This window comes from Tursiops truncatus, chromosome 9 (genome assembly GCF_011762595.2).
Source record: "Tursiops truncatus isolate mTurTru1 chromosome 9, mTurTru1.mat.Y, whole genome shotgun sequence".
Taxonomy (NCBI): domain Eukaryota; kingdom Metazoa; phylum Chordata; class Mammalia; order Artiodactyla; family Delphinidae; genus Tursiops; species Tursiops truncatus.
Genome location: NC_047042.1, coordinates 56,510,188 through 56,526,855, shown reverse-complemented (window position 1 = coordinate 56,526,855; position 16,668 = coordinate 56,510,188). Strand labels below are relative to the sequence as shown.

The 16,668-nt window shown below is 43.2% G+C and overlaps 1 protein-coding gene across 1 annotated transcript in view; it reads right to left on the bottom strand.

The window, feature by feature from the left end:
- The window catches only part of LOC109548554 (uncharacterized), a 267,207-nt gene that overhangs the window by 34,830 nt on the left and 215,709 nt on the right, over window positions 1-16,668 (bottom strand). Inside the window, exons 21-22 of the mRNA XM_073809761.1 lie at window positions 15,851-16,146; window positions 7,053-7,141 (exon numbers count right to left, since the gene is read on the bottom strand). The gene's annotated coding sequence lies outside the window, so the exon portion shown is untranslated. The remainder of the gene's footprint in view (window positions 1-7,052; window positions 7,142-15,850; window positions 16,147-16,668) is intronic.

The following is a 16,668-nucleotide window of genomic DNA, read 5'->3' as shown; positions in this document are numbered from 1 at the left end:
AGTCATGAAATAAATCTTTGATACTTACAACTATAATATCCATGCTCTACGTTTTATTGCAGATATAGGTAGACAGTCATTATTTCTGACACTTTCTCAGCATTACAAGGAGTACTCTAGGGGGAAAACTAGTGTACAGTGTTACAGAAATAGATTGATAGAACCACATGCAAACCAGTTACTTTACTGAGCTATTGTAACCAATAGAATATTCCCTTAATGATATTAAAGTCACATAGAGTCCAAATTCCATGTAAGACTCCTATCTAAACATAACCTCAGTTATCTACAAATTAAGTTGCCAGGGAGGAAATTTATTATTTTTTTACATCATTTGGTAGTTTACAGGAACTATGTTCCTGAATGACAATTTTTTTTTAGCATTAAATTTATTATTATTCAGGGGACATTAAAACAAGACAATGGTCAACGACAATCACTTTATAGCACTTGTGGGACATTCGAAATCAGTATGTTGAGAAGCTTCCTGCTCAGAGGACTTGGAGTGGTTACTGTATAGTAGTTACCAAAGTCACATAACTTGCAATAACATGATATATCATCCAGAGGAGGTGGTAACGTTGTCTCTGGCCATGAGCTATTTAAGAGAGAGGTTCTTGCATGCTGTTTTGAGCCCCCAAAAGTGAGTTAAGGCATCCTGTGAGAGTCCCTCCTTTCCTGTAAGTCACTGCTTTTGGCAATGGTGGTCTCCTTTACCAAACTCCTGAAGTCATAGCTGGGGCAGGATTCCAACTTCCCTTTTTAGTTTCATCATGTGTGTCTGGGTTCTCTCATTTTTGATGATCATATTAGGAGACCAGAGGCTAAAACGATGGTGTGTCACTGCTTTGTGGGAAGAGGGTTTGCCCAGTTCAAGAACTCTGTGGTTGAAGTGGTATGATTGGGACCAGCACTGTGACTTACTGCCGGGGCAGGAATCTCTTGGCTAAATTGGCACATGTGCTACCACAGCGGCTCTGGAAGGCCGTCCAGTACCCCTGGGACCACCTGCTTCACAGGCCAGTCCGCAGATCACCGAACTCAACCAGTAGCCACTTCTGAAAAGAGTCATCAGTTCCAAAGGAATCTTTGTGTTTGCATATTTGAAGCCAAGATAATTACTGGTAGTCTCTGCGTAACAAATGTAATTTCAATTAGACTCTTTTTCCAAATTAAAAACTATTGCTTGTGTGAAATGAGTATTCCCAGTTTTTTAAAGTGCATTTTTAATGTTTTTATTCTGGGAACATTAAGAGCATTGAACAAAAGATTGTCCAATTACAATATAATGTTAACAAATGTGTCGAATCCTTCACTTCCGTGGCAGCAAGCGAAGCTGGTGAAGCAGGACTGTGCGGGATGATTCTCACAGAGATTTTTCAACCCCAAGCTAGATGGGATGGTATTTGAAAGTGTACGGCTACAGAATAGACTTTTTTGGCTTTAAAGAAAAGTTACAAGGGGTTGGCAAACACTTCTTCATGGCTTAATATCCGCAACATTTAATAATGTTGTGTTTCTTGTGTTGAAATAATGTTGCAACTTCTGCTCACATTTAGGCTATTGAATAAAATTAAAAACGTGATATAGCCTTCTGATGGTATATAAAAAAGATGGATCGAACCCCCCCAAAAAGTGTCATAGTATATAAGATTATCTTAGTGTCTCAGGCGGATTCCAAAAGGATGGAATTGAATAGAAAAATCAAACCTGCGGTCCTTATTTCCTTGCCTCGCTAACTGGTTTCTGTGGCTTTCATAGCCTGGGAACTTAGCACGTAGTCTAGCAATTGGGGCTGTCGCTCTTGTTGATGAGGAGGAGTTTGTTTTTGTTTTTGTTTTTGTTTTGCTGGTATCATGGATAAAAGAGCTTAGGAAAAGTGAATATCCATATGTATTCTCTCCATCTGACATTGTATCCCCAGCCTCAGGCTTCTCCAGAGCAGTTGCTTCATTATATCTAGGGAAAAGTAATTTTAAAAATTCCCTGCTAAAATGGATCTTGGATGTTCGTTTTCTATTTTCTAAAGGAAGGTTGGCTATTTTGCCCTTGAGCCTTAAGAAATGTTGCTGATTGGCTGTTTGTTATTTTTTAATAGTATATGGCATGTATCCAAGTAAGCATTCCAATGACCTCGACAATAAAACGTGGTTCTTGGCTGCAAGGTCTATTGGGGGATGGCAGGCTGCCAGCCATTCATACATCATTTACAGGTGGCTGTTTCTGACAGGCCAGTGTTAGTTATTGTAAATGAGTGACAGTCCCTATAACTCACCTGTAAGCCTTAGCCTGCCGGCCCAGGGCTTCCGAGATCCCCCGACCCCTTCACCACACGTGCTCGTCCTCCACGAAGACTCACATGCACAGACCCTCCCGGGCATGCTGCTGCCCGCCCCGGCTCATCAGGATGGCGAGCTACCTTGTATGTGATTGACGATAATTAGGTTTCAACTGCCTTCTGATGCAGAAATACACACTATTACAGCACGGCCAATTCTGCTCCTGCAATCTTGCCTCTGAAAGGGTATTGATTCACTCTTTCACATTTTTAAAAGGTCATGGCAATAATTCCATCTGAACTGTGCTAAGTGAAAATAGTTTGTAGAAATAATATAGTTGCTTCTTAGTTCCATTGTAATTGAAAGCCACAATGGCTTGTTTTTTTAGTATATTTTAATTACACGTGTCTCCTTGCCCCGTCTTCCCCTGATGAAGTGTTTGTCAAGTTATAAAGCCGGCGGCCGGCTGTGGTCATGTCTTCTGGCTTTTTGGCAAAGAGGACTTTTTGTTTTCCTACTGATTAAGGTAAGGCCTAACCAAGCACTGGGTCACACCGCCTTATTAATTTAAGAATTAAAAACAGAAGACTTGAACCTTTTCCCTGGCACTGTCATCTACCTGCGTGCTTTAATAAGATTAGAATATATTGGCTTTGGTGAGCAGGATGCTAAATTTGCTTACTTTCTGCAAATTTTCATTGTAGCTAAACAGCCTTTTCTGGGTTGACTGAAAAATATTATTCTTGCTACTTATCAGACCATAATAAAACAAGGTGGCTATGAGAGTGTACATCTCCTGCAATGTACCCACCCTAGCAGGTGACAGGAAACTATGAATGACCTGGCATAAATTACTGGAGTACTCAGATTGCAGTTTGAGACTTTTTTCTACATCTTCAGCTTTTCCGAGGTAAAAGGGTTTTAAAGTGCTTGAACCGCATGTTTTGGGAAAGCGGATGATCAAATTTTACGCTCTAAGCCGCTCTGGATCTCTCTTCCAGTGAGAGGGGGGGGAAGACAGTCTCAGCTGTTTCTAGTCTCAAAAATGAGCCCGTTATTGTATTTGCAAACTAAGGGGCATAGTCTCCTCCGGAGCATGGGGATTTCCACACATAATTACCATTAATGCTAATGGCATTTATGTCTGTACAGCCCCACACATCAAGATGAGAATATATTTCCATGTCTTCATGCTGTGAAAGTCCATTTAATAGCATTCATTTTACAACTGATTTTTTAAGATGATGTCCACATTCTGTCATGGCGTACAGATGCCTAGTTGAAAGTAAATGTGGGAAATATTGGGAAGGATGTGATGGCTAAACTTGTTCGTGTTAATGAAATATTGCTAAACTCAAATCCGTTCATACTCTTTAAACACAATGTTCTAGTCGGCTTTGAAACTGCTGGCATACTTTTCATAGTGTTATAAATTTATCAGCCTAATGGGACATTTTGTAGATGTTTTCCTTTATAAGTGCTTTAACAGGAGTAGGTATTCCATTGATGCAAAATTCAGCTCAGTGTTTCATTTCTTAAAGATGAGAATCATGCATTTAATGTCTTATCAGAAATTAAGTGGTGGATGGTGCCCTTCATCTCTTCAAGGAAAGAAAATTCACTCCCTGCTGAACTTTGGCCTCTGGGAACATCCCAAGAGCAGGGCATGCTTTGCAGCTGGAAACATCACTGGTCATCGGAATCTGAGGTGGTTCCACCTCTTCATTGTTTATTTGATTGTCTTTATTCCTCAGGCCCAGCAGCCTATTGAAAAGCGTCTTCACGTCTATGCTGGCCAAGCAAATTCAGATCCAGGTCTTGATTGATCTCTCCCAGGACTTTGACCATTAAAGGAAAATAATGGATCTATCTCACCTGTCCAATCTCTGAAACCCTTATCTTTGAGCCAACCCAAAGCAAAAGGGTTCCATGCTTAAAGCATAAAAATAAGAAGGGAGGCTTCCCTGATGGCGCAGTGGTTGAAAGTCCGCCTGCCGATGCAGGGGACACGGGTTCGTGCCCCGGTCTGGGAAGATCCCACATGCCGCGGAGCGGCTGGGCCCGTGAGCCATGGCCGCTGAGCCTGCGCGTCCGGAGCCTGTGCTCTGCAACGGGAGAGGTCACAACAGTGAGGCCCGCGTACCACAAAAAAAAAAAAAAAAAAAAAAAGGGACAGGCATGTGCAGAAGTCCTTCCTGAGAGGGCTCTTTGGGCCTTCTTCATAGGTACACAGCCTTCTCTGGAAGAGAGTGAAGGGCTTCACAACAGATCTCAGAAGGCTGCCTAAAAGAGTGAGGTCACTTCTCAGTTGGCCACCCATGCCCAGCTGGGTGACCTCAGGCAAGCCACTGGACCTCTCTGAGCAAGTTTCCTCATCCATAAGATGGAACCGGATGAATACTGAGTGTTTTACCAGTGCCATGTTGTATTTGGCTTTTATAAATATTGGGATTTTGGTGAATTACAATGAATAACCAGAAGGAAATACTGGTTTCCAAGCAATTATGCAGAGGAGGAGGTGAGAGTCTAGAACACTAGATGCCCTGACACTGTACACTGGTGGATAACATGCTGTCCTAGAGATTAATGCCCAAGTCCATCCCCTACCTTGATATGTGATTCCTTCGCATTCAACTTGGTGACTTGACTGTTTAACTGCTGCTGTCAGTGACACTGAAATTGAATCTCAAGGGGCGGAAGGCAGGGGGTACTTGGTGAGGAAGTTGTCCCAGCAGTAGCGTCTTTCCTGGCACCACCAAACTGGCATGTGGGTGTTGCCTTACCTCACCAATCACCAACATCCTCTGGGTTTTTTCCTCTTAAGATCACTATTTCCTCAATCATACTGATCACAGAACTCTTGTTAGCCCCAAAGACATTGCCCTCCAAATTCCCCTGATTCTAGGAATGCACTGTTTTCACCCAGTGCCCTAGAGTTGTGTTTTGTGCACCCATGGCCCCTTCCACTCCACACGTAGCACAGGTGTTTTTTAAAAGACCATTGTTTCACTTTAATCATGTGGATTCCCTTATTCTCATTTTTAGAAATAAGGCTTCTTTAGTATGAATTCAGTGCTTAATTGGGCACCTACTACGGATCAGCGTCCGGCAAGGACCTGGGGATAGTGTTGAACGATACACCATCCGTGACCTCTATGACTCGAATAGTTCACATTTGCAGAGGGTTTAACAATTGCAGAGGACGTTCACATACCTTTTCTCGTGTGCTTTCTACAACAGTTGGGAAAAGTAAGTCTAGCAGATGATAGTATTATTTCTATTTCAAAGGAAAAATGGAAACAGAAAGAATAGACAACTTGCCCAGGATGCCACGGGTTAGTAGGGTTGAGTACTGCCTCCAGGCCATGTCTTCCGACTCCAGACGTCTTGCCGTGTGCCTGCTCAGAGCCACAAGTCAAGACCAAGGTATTCCCGGTTAACACTTCTCAGTGTGTTCCCTGTTTCTGAGATGCATCTGACCCTCTGAGTGAAAGAATAACCCGGGGGCCCCAGTAGCTTGGAAGGGCTGGCAAGATGTTTAACCCAAGTCTATGCCTTGCTTGTTGGCTTCATGCCTCCTTCAGATGCTGAGGCAAAGGCAGCCCATCCACTCTTGAAGTTCCCAAGCTCGCAGTTGTGTACTTTTTGAACTTACACCATTGAGAAATATCAAGGTCAGAACACCGTTGAAGAAACTTCTTCCTCCTAAGTTGCCGCGTTTATATGATATTGTTTTCCATTAAAGAAGGTTCTCTTAAAAATGAGGTTGAGATACCTAAAGAAATTGCTTCAATCAGCAGCAGGGCTTAATGACTGTTAATGGGAAGTGGAGATAGGATAGTAAGTGTTACTTTGATTAATAAGAGAACTGCAGAGAATTTAAATTGTGCCACTGATGGATTATTTTCTTCAAGCTTGATAAGCATTTCTAATTTGTTCTTAAATTTAGTCAATACTGTTAAAGGCAGCAAAATGAAGTATAATTAATTCTATTACTGCCGCTCAGACCAAGTGTTACTAAGAAACAGATTATGATGCAGACGACAGTAGAAGTCCCAGTGTTGACAGTTTGATGCTTTGAATGCCTGTCAGTGCTTGTTAGCCTGAAAGAATGAAGAAAATATTTCTGTACCTTGATTTTGAGATACCTAAAACTGTTTCTCCATCTGTGCAGGGTCCACCAACCTCACACGGGGAATATCAATAAGATGATCAACTGACATTAAAATGATCCTGCTTAGGAGGTATAGAGAGTAAATAAAAGATTGAGATGTACATCAGTTAAAACGTTAAGAGCTGCATGCTCATTTTGAATTAATCACTAAGAAAATGAGATATTGATCTGATGTTGAAAGAAAGCTTTACATATTTCCTCTTTTTCAAGATTCTGCCCCATATTGTGAACCATGCTTTTCTTTACCTAGCAAAGATAGATAAGCAAATAGCACATCATAATTTTAGCAAATAAATAGAAAATTAATTTTATTCAGAACTGTTGATAAGCAGATGGAACTGAGAGAAAGGATATTTTATTTTAGTAGACAATTTTATTTAGCACGGGTGCTGGGGCCTAGGATGGCATGAAATTAGACCTATATCTCCCCTTGTCTTCTGAAAACAGCAGGATGCCCCAGTGTTTTCTGAACAGCTTTTTTTTTCTTGACCTCTTTTAAATCTATGCCTGTCTATTTATTTAAGGAACATAAATCACTTTATAAGTCATGTTAAGAGTCATGTCTGAATGTAGATGGATATACACAAGGTCTTACCTACCGATTTTCAGCTTCTTAATTCAGTGATTCTCAGCCTTGCCGTTCATCCTCCAGGGCATCTCTGGTTAATTCAAGGAGTGCTTCCAAGCTCTAAAATGAAAATAAATTAATTCCACTTTACTTTTTTTTTAAAAGAAAATATGTAATGTGTCAGTCCTATTTTATGGAGTCCACCAAATAACAGCAGGCCGTTACAACTTCAGAAAGACCGGGAATCAGACTCCCCCGAACATGTGTCCTTCTGTTCACTATTTCTAAGTCTGGTGATTCTTCCAAAGTGTGTAAAGTTGCTGGGTGAGTAGTCTTGGGTTAATTTAAAACCTAAGTGTGTCGGGCTTAATAGTACAGTTATAAAGTTTCTGTGAAGTTCGAATTCCGTTATTAAAAATGTAAACCTCATCTATTATGAACTGAGGACTAATTTTCTTGTCCAGATGTCCCATAAACATAATTTCTGAAGATGGGAGAATTATAGGAAGTACATTTCAGACCAGAATGTGAAAGTCAAGACATTCTAGAAGCCGTTGGCTGGAAAGCTTCACTTTGGAGACAGAGTACTATATCTAGAAAGAGCCAGAACCAGAAGGTGCCGGAAGCCCAGGTTCTGGAGCTGCTTCTGCCACTGCAAAGGGCCACACACCTTTAGATGAGCCTCTTAATCATTCTCAGCCTATGTTCTCTCCTCTGGAAGGTGAAAGTTTGGCGGCCCGACTGGTCTCCCACATCCTTTGACCCTTGTAAATGCTGGTGTTTGAGGAAAGCTCAAGCATGAGATGTTTAAATGATCCTTTTTAAGCCTTTGGTTCCAAATGCTGTGGTCAGATAGTAGAAATGCCCACTGTGCTTCAATCCTGTGATCTCCTAGGGTGGATAACACTCTGCAAATGGAAGGTGGCCTCCACACCCACCACGTACTTGTGCTCCTTCCTGGGGGCAGAAAGGTGAGTCAGCCTGGCTCATCTGTGCCTTCGAGAAGCTTAAACGCTAGTGGGGAGGCAAGCAGGAAGCAAGGGAATAAACCATCGTGTAAGTGAGATATTCTTTCGACGAGTGCATTGAAGAGACGCAAACCAGGAAATGTCTGCATCAGATGGGGTCAGAGAAGACTCTCTGGCAGGGGGAAATGGAGAGTGAGAAACTGACCCAGGCAGAGGCGCATAAGGGGAAATAGGGAAGGGAGAATTCCAGGCTTGTTTGCCTGAAAGATTAAAGGCAGAAAGAAACATCATTCTCTTCTGCATCGTCTCATTGCCTTGTCTGCACTTTTCTTCTCTATTACATACACTTGCAAGGTGTTCTTGTTAATTCAAGAAAAACCAAGCAGAGAAAACATCGCTTCCATTGCTTTTTACTCAGTCATTCTCACCTCTAGCAACTCAAATAATTTTGCCTTTGGTTTTCCAGATTGCTGCCGACAATTCAAGTTTAAAAACCTAGAGTTGGGTTATTTCCATTCACACTGTATCTCTGTGTTTGCCCATAGAATTTGGTACAACTTACATCTTTAGAATTACTGTATAATGCTCAGAGGTGTGAAACGCCATTTCGAGTAATGCCTTTCTTCAGTTAATATAGATAAATATTGATGGCGGCGGGGAGCAGTAAAACAAGTCATTAAATACTCCAGTGCACGTGTGTCCCACACATGGCTGGAAGTTACAGAAATCACACCAGGCTCCGAGAAAACCACTGCATATGATCAGAGCGCTTGCATGCCCAGCTCCCTCATGCCAAGTTGGAAAACAGGGGCGTGTGGCGGAGGCATGGACACCAACAGGAGAGACCGGGCACTGGGACTGGAATGGCACTGCCGGTCCATTCTGCCCACGGTGCCTTCTGCTACCGCCCTAATGAATTCCTGGGTGAGGCAGAGACCTGTGAAAAATCACAATCAGCAGCATAAGGGAGCTCTGGTGCTCCGAAAACAAAGAAACTTTAAATCTAAAGTAGTAACCCTATAAAACCAGCTAAGGATTTGGAGAGTAATAAACCCCTCCTCTGCTGCCATTGGATTGTTTGACAGCAGTGTCTGTGTCCATGCGGAACCTGGCCTGGGTCACCTAGGGGAGTTGAGGGACCGGCTGACGGGGCCAGATCACACGGTTGTTGCTTGATTCCTAGGATGAAAAACGAAAGGAACCGTTTCCTCATTTTATAACCCTGTCGCCAAGGATGCCAGTCTGCTATAGATTTTGAAGCTCCGCAGTGCGGGGTACCCTTTCTTCAAGGTGTTTTTAATGGGCTCTGGGTTGTCAAAGACTCCGCTCTGATAATGAGGCTGTGAGCCCCGCGTGAGGAGAAAGCTCTGTAATGAGGTAGGAGGACAATTTGTTACAGTGATGTGGTTACTTGGCCATAATATCTTTTTGAGGTTTATTAAATCATATAAAATTTCAATTTACACTGTAATATTCTATAAAAGATGGAGCACACAGAAGTAATAAGTATGACAACATTTCTTTCATTTATGAATCGTACTGTTGATTGTGTTAACACTGTCACATCCAGCAGCAGGATTATTTAGGTCGGGACAGTAATTTTCTATCTCCAATTTAATTTTGTAAAAGTTAATTACAAATTAGAATAAAATGAATGCAGTTATGGAAGGCAGCAAAATGCTGAGACAGGATGTTATTGGGGGGAAATATTTACGCAGGTTGCTCCTGGTGGAGATCAGTGTTATGGAAACCCAGGACTTCTGGCCTCCATGTCACCCATTTGTTGGAGGAAGAGAAGCTCTGGGGTTGATCTACTAGGAAATGAACTGTCCTTGGGGGATCTCAGTGCTCATTCTGGTGAAACCGATTCCTTTCCCAGACAGGTCACAAAGCTTGTCCCTGTCGCCCAGCAAGGAGGTGACAGAATGAGGATTAGAATTCCAGTCTCCTGACACCAGGTCAGTCAACTTTCACTTCACTCTAAGGTGGGTGTAGATTTGTTTCTGCCTTAAAAGGTGGACAGGGAGGTGTGTAGGGGATAGAGGAGGTAGAAAGTTTCTCCAAATCTCACCGGAAGCCAATCTGTGCCCTGGGAGACAGAAAATGAAATGCAAGTAGCATTTCAAGGGGACCTTCCCAGTCATCTTTTCCTCCCCTGTTGAACCCTTTTTCCATTTCCTAACAACAAAGTTTCTTCGATAGACTTTCTACCAAAACAACTCAGCCATAGAGCTGGTTACAACCCTGCAGGAGTTGCTCTGGCCAACCCGGCCTCCAAGAGAGAAAGGAGCACCAGAGACAGAGACTGAGCCAGAAGAGGAGAGGATTCCCAGGCCCTGGATATGAAACTCCAGTCCTTCATGTCCCTTCCCCACCATTTCCCCATGTGTGCTGTGCTCTGTTCCCCTGGGACTTGGTCAAGGGTGTTTTGCTTCTCGCTGAGAAGGTGGGTGAGCTTAATGACACCCCGTTTATGTCCTTCCACATTCACCCCACTCTTCCCAATCATGTGGTCTCTTCCCCTTCCCATCCTCGCTACCGTACTTCAGCCATTTCGGGGCCCTTTGTGATATCAAGATTGGCTTGCTAGGTGAGAGGCTTTTATATTTAGTTTTTAATAGAGCAAAAGTGACTCTAAATTTGTTAATATTCTTTAGGTTACATAGGACAAATTACAGATAAGTGAATCAGTAATGAAATTTGTAATGAGAATTTCTCAAGTATGAAATGTTGGCGCAAGGAAAGTTAATTGTGGGATTTTACAGCCATTATAGTTTATATCATAAATGCAAAAATGACGAGGGCCATTTAATTACAGTAGGAACACACTCAATTTTTATGGAGTGCCATTGTATTAAAGAGGTACTTGAAGCATTAAGAGCAAATTCCATCCTAACAGTGGGTCCAGGTAGCTTTCGAAACATCAAATAAATATGCTATTGCTACAAAATTGTTCCTTAGATACTGTAATTGACACGATGACTAATGAGATGGGTTTATTCTCACAGCTTCACATACTCAATTTACAGTGTCTGAAAGTTATTTTTTCTGCCATCCACAGACCTGGAAGGAAGCAGAAAAATCCCTCTTGGAAAACACTATCTCTGCTGCTTCTCTAATTAACCTTCAAAAATGCATTTTGAAATATAGAAGTTGGTGCCTGGCGTAGGAATTGGATTGCCTCAGAAAAAAAAAAAGACCCAAGTGCTAATTTGTTCCTTATTAAGTATCTGACATGTCAAAATTACAGGCAGTTAATGTCTTGGTGCTTTTCAGCAGGGCTGGAGACAGCTTTTCTTGTGGGCCAGGCACAGCGGGTGGCTCTGGTACCAGGTACCACAGAAGCCAGAGCTGTCTCCACTGCACCCCCCAGCCCAGGTCTTCCTTTTACTACCCCCCATCCAGCCAGGGTCCTGTGGGCGACAGATTCCCTGATCTCTACGGAAGGAGGACATCTAGGGGGACTGACTGGGAATCGTGGAGCATCCCCCATCATTGGGGGTTTGGGGGATAAATCCCCTCCTCACCTTGTCACCCCAGGCCTCAGAGGCTTCCAGAATAGGAAAGAAGAGTTCATAGGAAGAAGAGCCATATTCACTCTGGACCCCTGAACATGTTTCAGATTGTTTTGGAAACCCAGGGTAGAGGTACCCCCATTATTTTGGAAATCTAGGGAGGGTGTCCCTCTCTCCATTATCCAGTGAAGTCCCTGGGAGGAGCTTCTTCTAGTCAATATTCCTTTCCCTAGTAAAAGCAAAGGAAAGATATACGTGGTCTCCCATGTCTAATCAATGGAGCCAGAATTCAAGAACTGTTGATTTGGAAAACCTGCATTCAAGACCCCGCTCTGCCGCGCAGTAACCACAAAACTTTGCCTGCTCGTCTGGAAAACAAGAAAGCAATAATGATCCCGGTTTCCCGGAGATATTGTAAACACCTGATAATTTAGTGAAGAATCTGTAAATATAAAATCAGGATCTCACACGTTCTCAGCAGCTTTATTCACAGTAGCCAAGGGATAGAGGCAACCCATGTCCACAGATAAACAAAATGGAGTAAATACACACAACAGAATATTATTCATCCTTTAAAAAGGAAGGAATTTCTAGCACGTGCTACAACATGGATGAACCCGGAGGACATGTTAAGTGAAATAAGCCCGTCACAAAAGGACAAATACTGTGTGATTCGAATTATATGAGGTCAGAGTAGTCAAATCCATAGAGGCAGAAAGCAGAATGGTGGTTGCCAGAGGAGAATGGGGAGTTATTGTTTAACAGGTGCAGTGTTTCAGTTTTGCAAGATGAAAAGAGGTCTGGAGATGGAAGGTGGTGTTGGCTTTACAACAGTGCCAATGTACTTAATGCCACAAAACTGTACACTTAAAAGTGGTTAAGGTAGTAAACTTTATGTGTATTTTACCATAATTATTTATGTGTTTTATGGTTCCCTTATTATATTAATGTGGATATTTATTTCATTTATGTACATTAATTTTATTCTAGGTTAGAATTCAATTCTATCGTTATTTATTCTGTTGCTCAGATTGTTTCAGCTTTCGGCTCCTTCATAGTTCCTGTGATTTTCTTTAACAGACTCTCATGGTTTTATTGGAGCATTTTCCTATTTTCTGGCACTCAAGATGTTCCAGGCTCATCTGGTGTTTTCCATGCCCTGGCTGAGAATCAGCCACTTCTTCAAAAGCCCTGAAACCTTTTATTGGAGAGTGGTGTGTAGAGACCCTGATACTGGGTTGTAGGTGTGCTCATCATTACTGAGGTGGTATTGCTTTTAGCCCCTCATATCTTTTTCTTTCTCTCTCTCTGTATATATATTAAAAACCATGGATTTATACTGATACCTATGATTCCAAACTAATACCCCAGGGGTCATTTTTTTTTTTTTTTTTGCGGTATGCGGGCCTCTCACTGCTGTGGCCTCTCCCGTTGCGGAGCACAGGCTCCGGACGCGCAGGCTCAGCGGCCATGGCTCACGGACCTAGCCGCTCCGCGGCATGTGGGATCTTCCCGGACCAGGGCACGAACCCATGTCCCCTGCATCGGCAGGCAGATTCCCAACCACTGCGCCACCAGGGAAGCCCCCAGGGGTCATTTTATACTGGTTCCTCTTCTTATTTGTAACATCCTTCTCCAACAGTGAGAACCCAGCTCTCATTTATCTATGATATATTTACTTATTTGTTCAATTCCACTATATACATAAAGTAGTTCCAGACCTGCTAACCCATACTCCTATAAGAAACAGTGTTTATACACAGTTCTTTTTGTCCTTAGCCTCGCAGTACCCAGTCTGGTTGCAATAGAGTTCATTCATTTGTTAGTCTTTGTATCCCATTTTGGGTCTCCCCATCCACGTCCTGGTTGCTTTGAATTATCTATTTATTTATTTACTGGGGGGATATGTGAAGCATTACTATGGTCTAAGAGGAAGAGTTGGTTACATAAGATGTTCTCAGAGAAGGATGGCTCCCTCTTCCTCCTGCCCACCCTCTCCCATTTTCCTCTTCTCTCCACCCTTCCCACCTGCCTCCCCGTAGGTAGCCAACAACCTTGGTTTCTGATTTATCCTCTCTGTATTTCTTTTGCACAAGTGATCAGACACCTATTTTCTTATATCCCCTTCTTACACAAAGGGTAGCATACTATAAACACTCTTTTGGACTTTGCTTTTTTCACTGAATAGTATGACATGGAATCTTTACAGTTTTCAAAATGGGGCATGAGTGTCAAAAGGCTGAGAGGTGCTAGGCGGCTGGACAATATTCAATCACTTTGAAATAGAAGGATTCTAATGGAAGATCAGAAAGGTCCAGTCTAGAAGACGAGTCTAGAAAGACTAAATGGTCTGTGCTTTCAAAGACCCTCCAAGGGAACTAAGAAGACTACATGTGTCTGCATGGAAAAAAAATTGTCAACCTGCTGAAAAGAATTGCATCCTCCTAATATGCCAGGAGAAAAGTAACAGCAACAACTTTGTCAATGAAACTCCAGGGGAAAAAGAGCAAAGGAATAATAATAATGCAAGGCAGCTGAAAGCTCCCGGATTTAGAGAAATCCCGAGTTTCCGCTGAAAATGACCCAGCTTCCGGCTCTTTGCAGGTCACGTGTCACTTAACTTCCTTCAGTCTACTCCCTGTGTTGGGTCCCTTATGTCAGTGTTTCTCAGACCTCAGTGTGCACCAAAATCCCCTATCTTTTTAAAATGCAGGTTCTGCTTCAAGAGGTCTGAAGTATGGCCTGAGATTCTGCATTTCTAATCAGCTCCCAGGTCATGCCAGCACTGCTGGTCCAGGGTCCATACTCTACGTAGCAAGACCTTTTATGGTCTCTGTGACTCAGGTACCAAGAACTTGTTTCTTCAATATGGAATCAATATGATTGTCCACAGTACACAAAAATCCCAAGAAAACGCTGACTCATACACTCCTGGCTTTGCATTCATCTGTTTACTAAACTGTCTGGAATTCCTGATCGGATTAGAAGACAACAACATAAAAACATTAAAATGTGCTTACTGATGCCTATGATTTACTACAAAACAAAAGCTTTACGTTCACTGAAAAGCAGATCCTAAGCCTTTATAGATATGCCTGTTGTTCAGGGCAGATTCCACACAGGTATTTGCTGAATTTCTCTGATGTGTGCAAGACAGGATTGAAATTAAAAGAACCTTAGCCTCTGGCGGATTTTGATTTTAGTTCCATCTAAGGAGGGTTAATTAGACCTTGGACTTGCTTCAGGATAGCGATCAGTGTGTAACACAGTACTGACTCTGCAAAACCCTCTCCCTCTATCTCAGGTTTCCTGAATTGAATTCTTGTTCATGAATATAGAATAAACTCACACGCACACTGTACCTCCTTAATGCCTCTCAAAATTTTTTTGGAAAATACGTGTGCTTCTAAGTCCAAGAAAGACAGGAAACATATTTTCACACCAGCTTCGGGTCCCTATATTAAGAAAGTACACATTGTAAAAGAACTTTCCATGGTCAGTGTCAATGTATGAGGATTAGCACACAAGTTCTACAGCACACTTAGTAAATAAATTATGAGTTAATTCAAATGTTCCTGGGAGAAGAAAATATCTAATAGGTTTAGCAGGAAGCTCTTGCCCACATCAGCATCTGTGGGACCAGGAGCACATTCACTGTCTTCTGTGGAAGCAACACTTGGCTTGATCTTCCTTTAGACACAGCCCCGGGGTTCTTGGGAAGTGCCGTTGATCCATCCAAGAGCCTCATGCAGGCTTGAAATCAGGGCATGTTTTTTCCTTCACCCACTCCCTCTGATTACATTTGATTATCTAGCCCCATAACAAGTCCGATTCCAGGGTTCTGGGGGTGTTCACCTTATGTCTCAGACCCCTCCCCTCATCGGCCCCCCGCGGCCCAGGCCCCTACTCTCTCACCTAAGGTACTGCAATAGCCTCGCCCCTGCCCCTGACGTCGTAAGTTCAAGTCCCTCTGTGCCGCTGTCCCAAGAAACTAGCCACAGCACAGGTTTGGTCATGTCCCAGCCGCCGCCTCCAGGACCTTCCACAGGCCACCCAACTGACAACAGATTTCTCCATGCGGACTCAGTCCAGCCTCCCACCTCGTCCTTCCTATGCACCCGCGGGAACCCTGTGCTGTATTATTCCCTCAGTGGCGGGCTTCTTGCCCACCCTGAGCCCCTGCTCTCAGTCTTCCTTCAGTCTAGGTTTTCATCCCACCCTACACCCAATCTTTGCCTACTGCAGTCTCACTCATCTCAAAAAGTCCATCCTTCATCCACAAAGCATTTCCTGAGCCCACAAATGGAAATTATTTCCCTCCCCTTTAACGGTGGCACACAGCTTACCATCCGCCCCATTCTGCCTCGTGTGGCAATGGGTCTTGTCTTAGTCTCCATGTGTGGTCATCATAGTGGACACACTGCCAGGTCCCTCCGTGGGCGGTGGGACCATGAACTTGTCGTGGACAATGCACAGGGAGTGGAAGCGATATGTGACCCTCCTGGGTTAAGTGTTGAACTGCTGGAGCGAGCACTCCGTGTCTCTTTCTTCCCTGATCCTGGGAGACCTTCAGGGCTGGAGGTGGTGGCTGCCTTGTCAGGCCGGTTCCTTGAATGACTGGTGAGCAGAGACCCCAGCTGACCTGCAAGAGACATGCAGCATATGTGAGAAATAAAGGTTGGATATTTTTAAGTCATTGAGATTTTGAGGTTGTTCCATGCAGCTAGGAATTTTGCCTTTGCATTAGAAATATCTATGACATCTAACACAGTGTGAATCTGTGGAATTAAGTTTAAGCCAACTGCATCCAGTGTAAAATGACAAGGCAGGAACACCAGTGAGCAGGCAGGCAGTGTTGCCTAATGGTCAGGGGCAGGCCCCCTGGAGTCAGGCCGCCATTTCTCAGCTTCACGATTAGAGCAAGGGATCACTACACCTAAGCTTCAGTTTCCCCATCCATGAAGGGGATAATAGCACAACCTCCATCAGAGGTAGAACCTCCAGGTTCTAGTGAGGATCAAGTGAGGTAATGCATATGTACATTGTAAACAGCCAATAAGTGTCAGCCGTTATTAGCCGTCGTTATTGTTATTAGTAGTAGTAGTAATGCAGTCAGTTTCCCAGTAGTACAGTAGTACTTAGTGAAACTTAACTACAGGGCTGG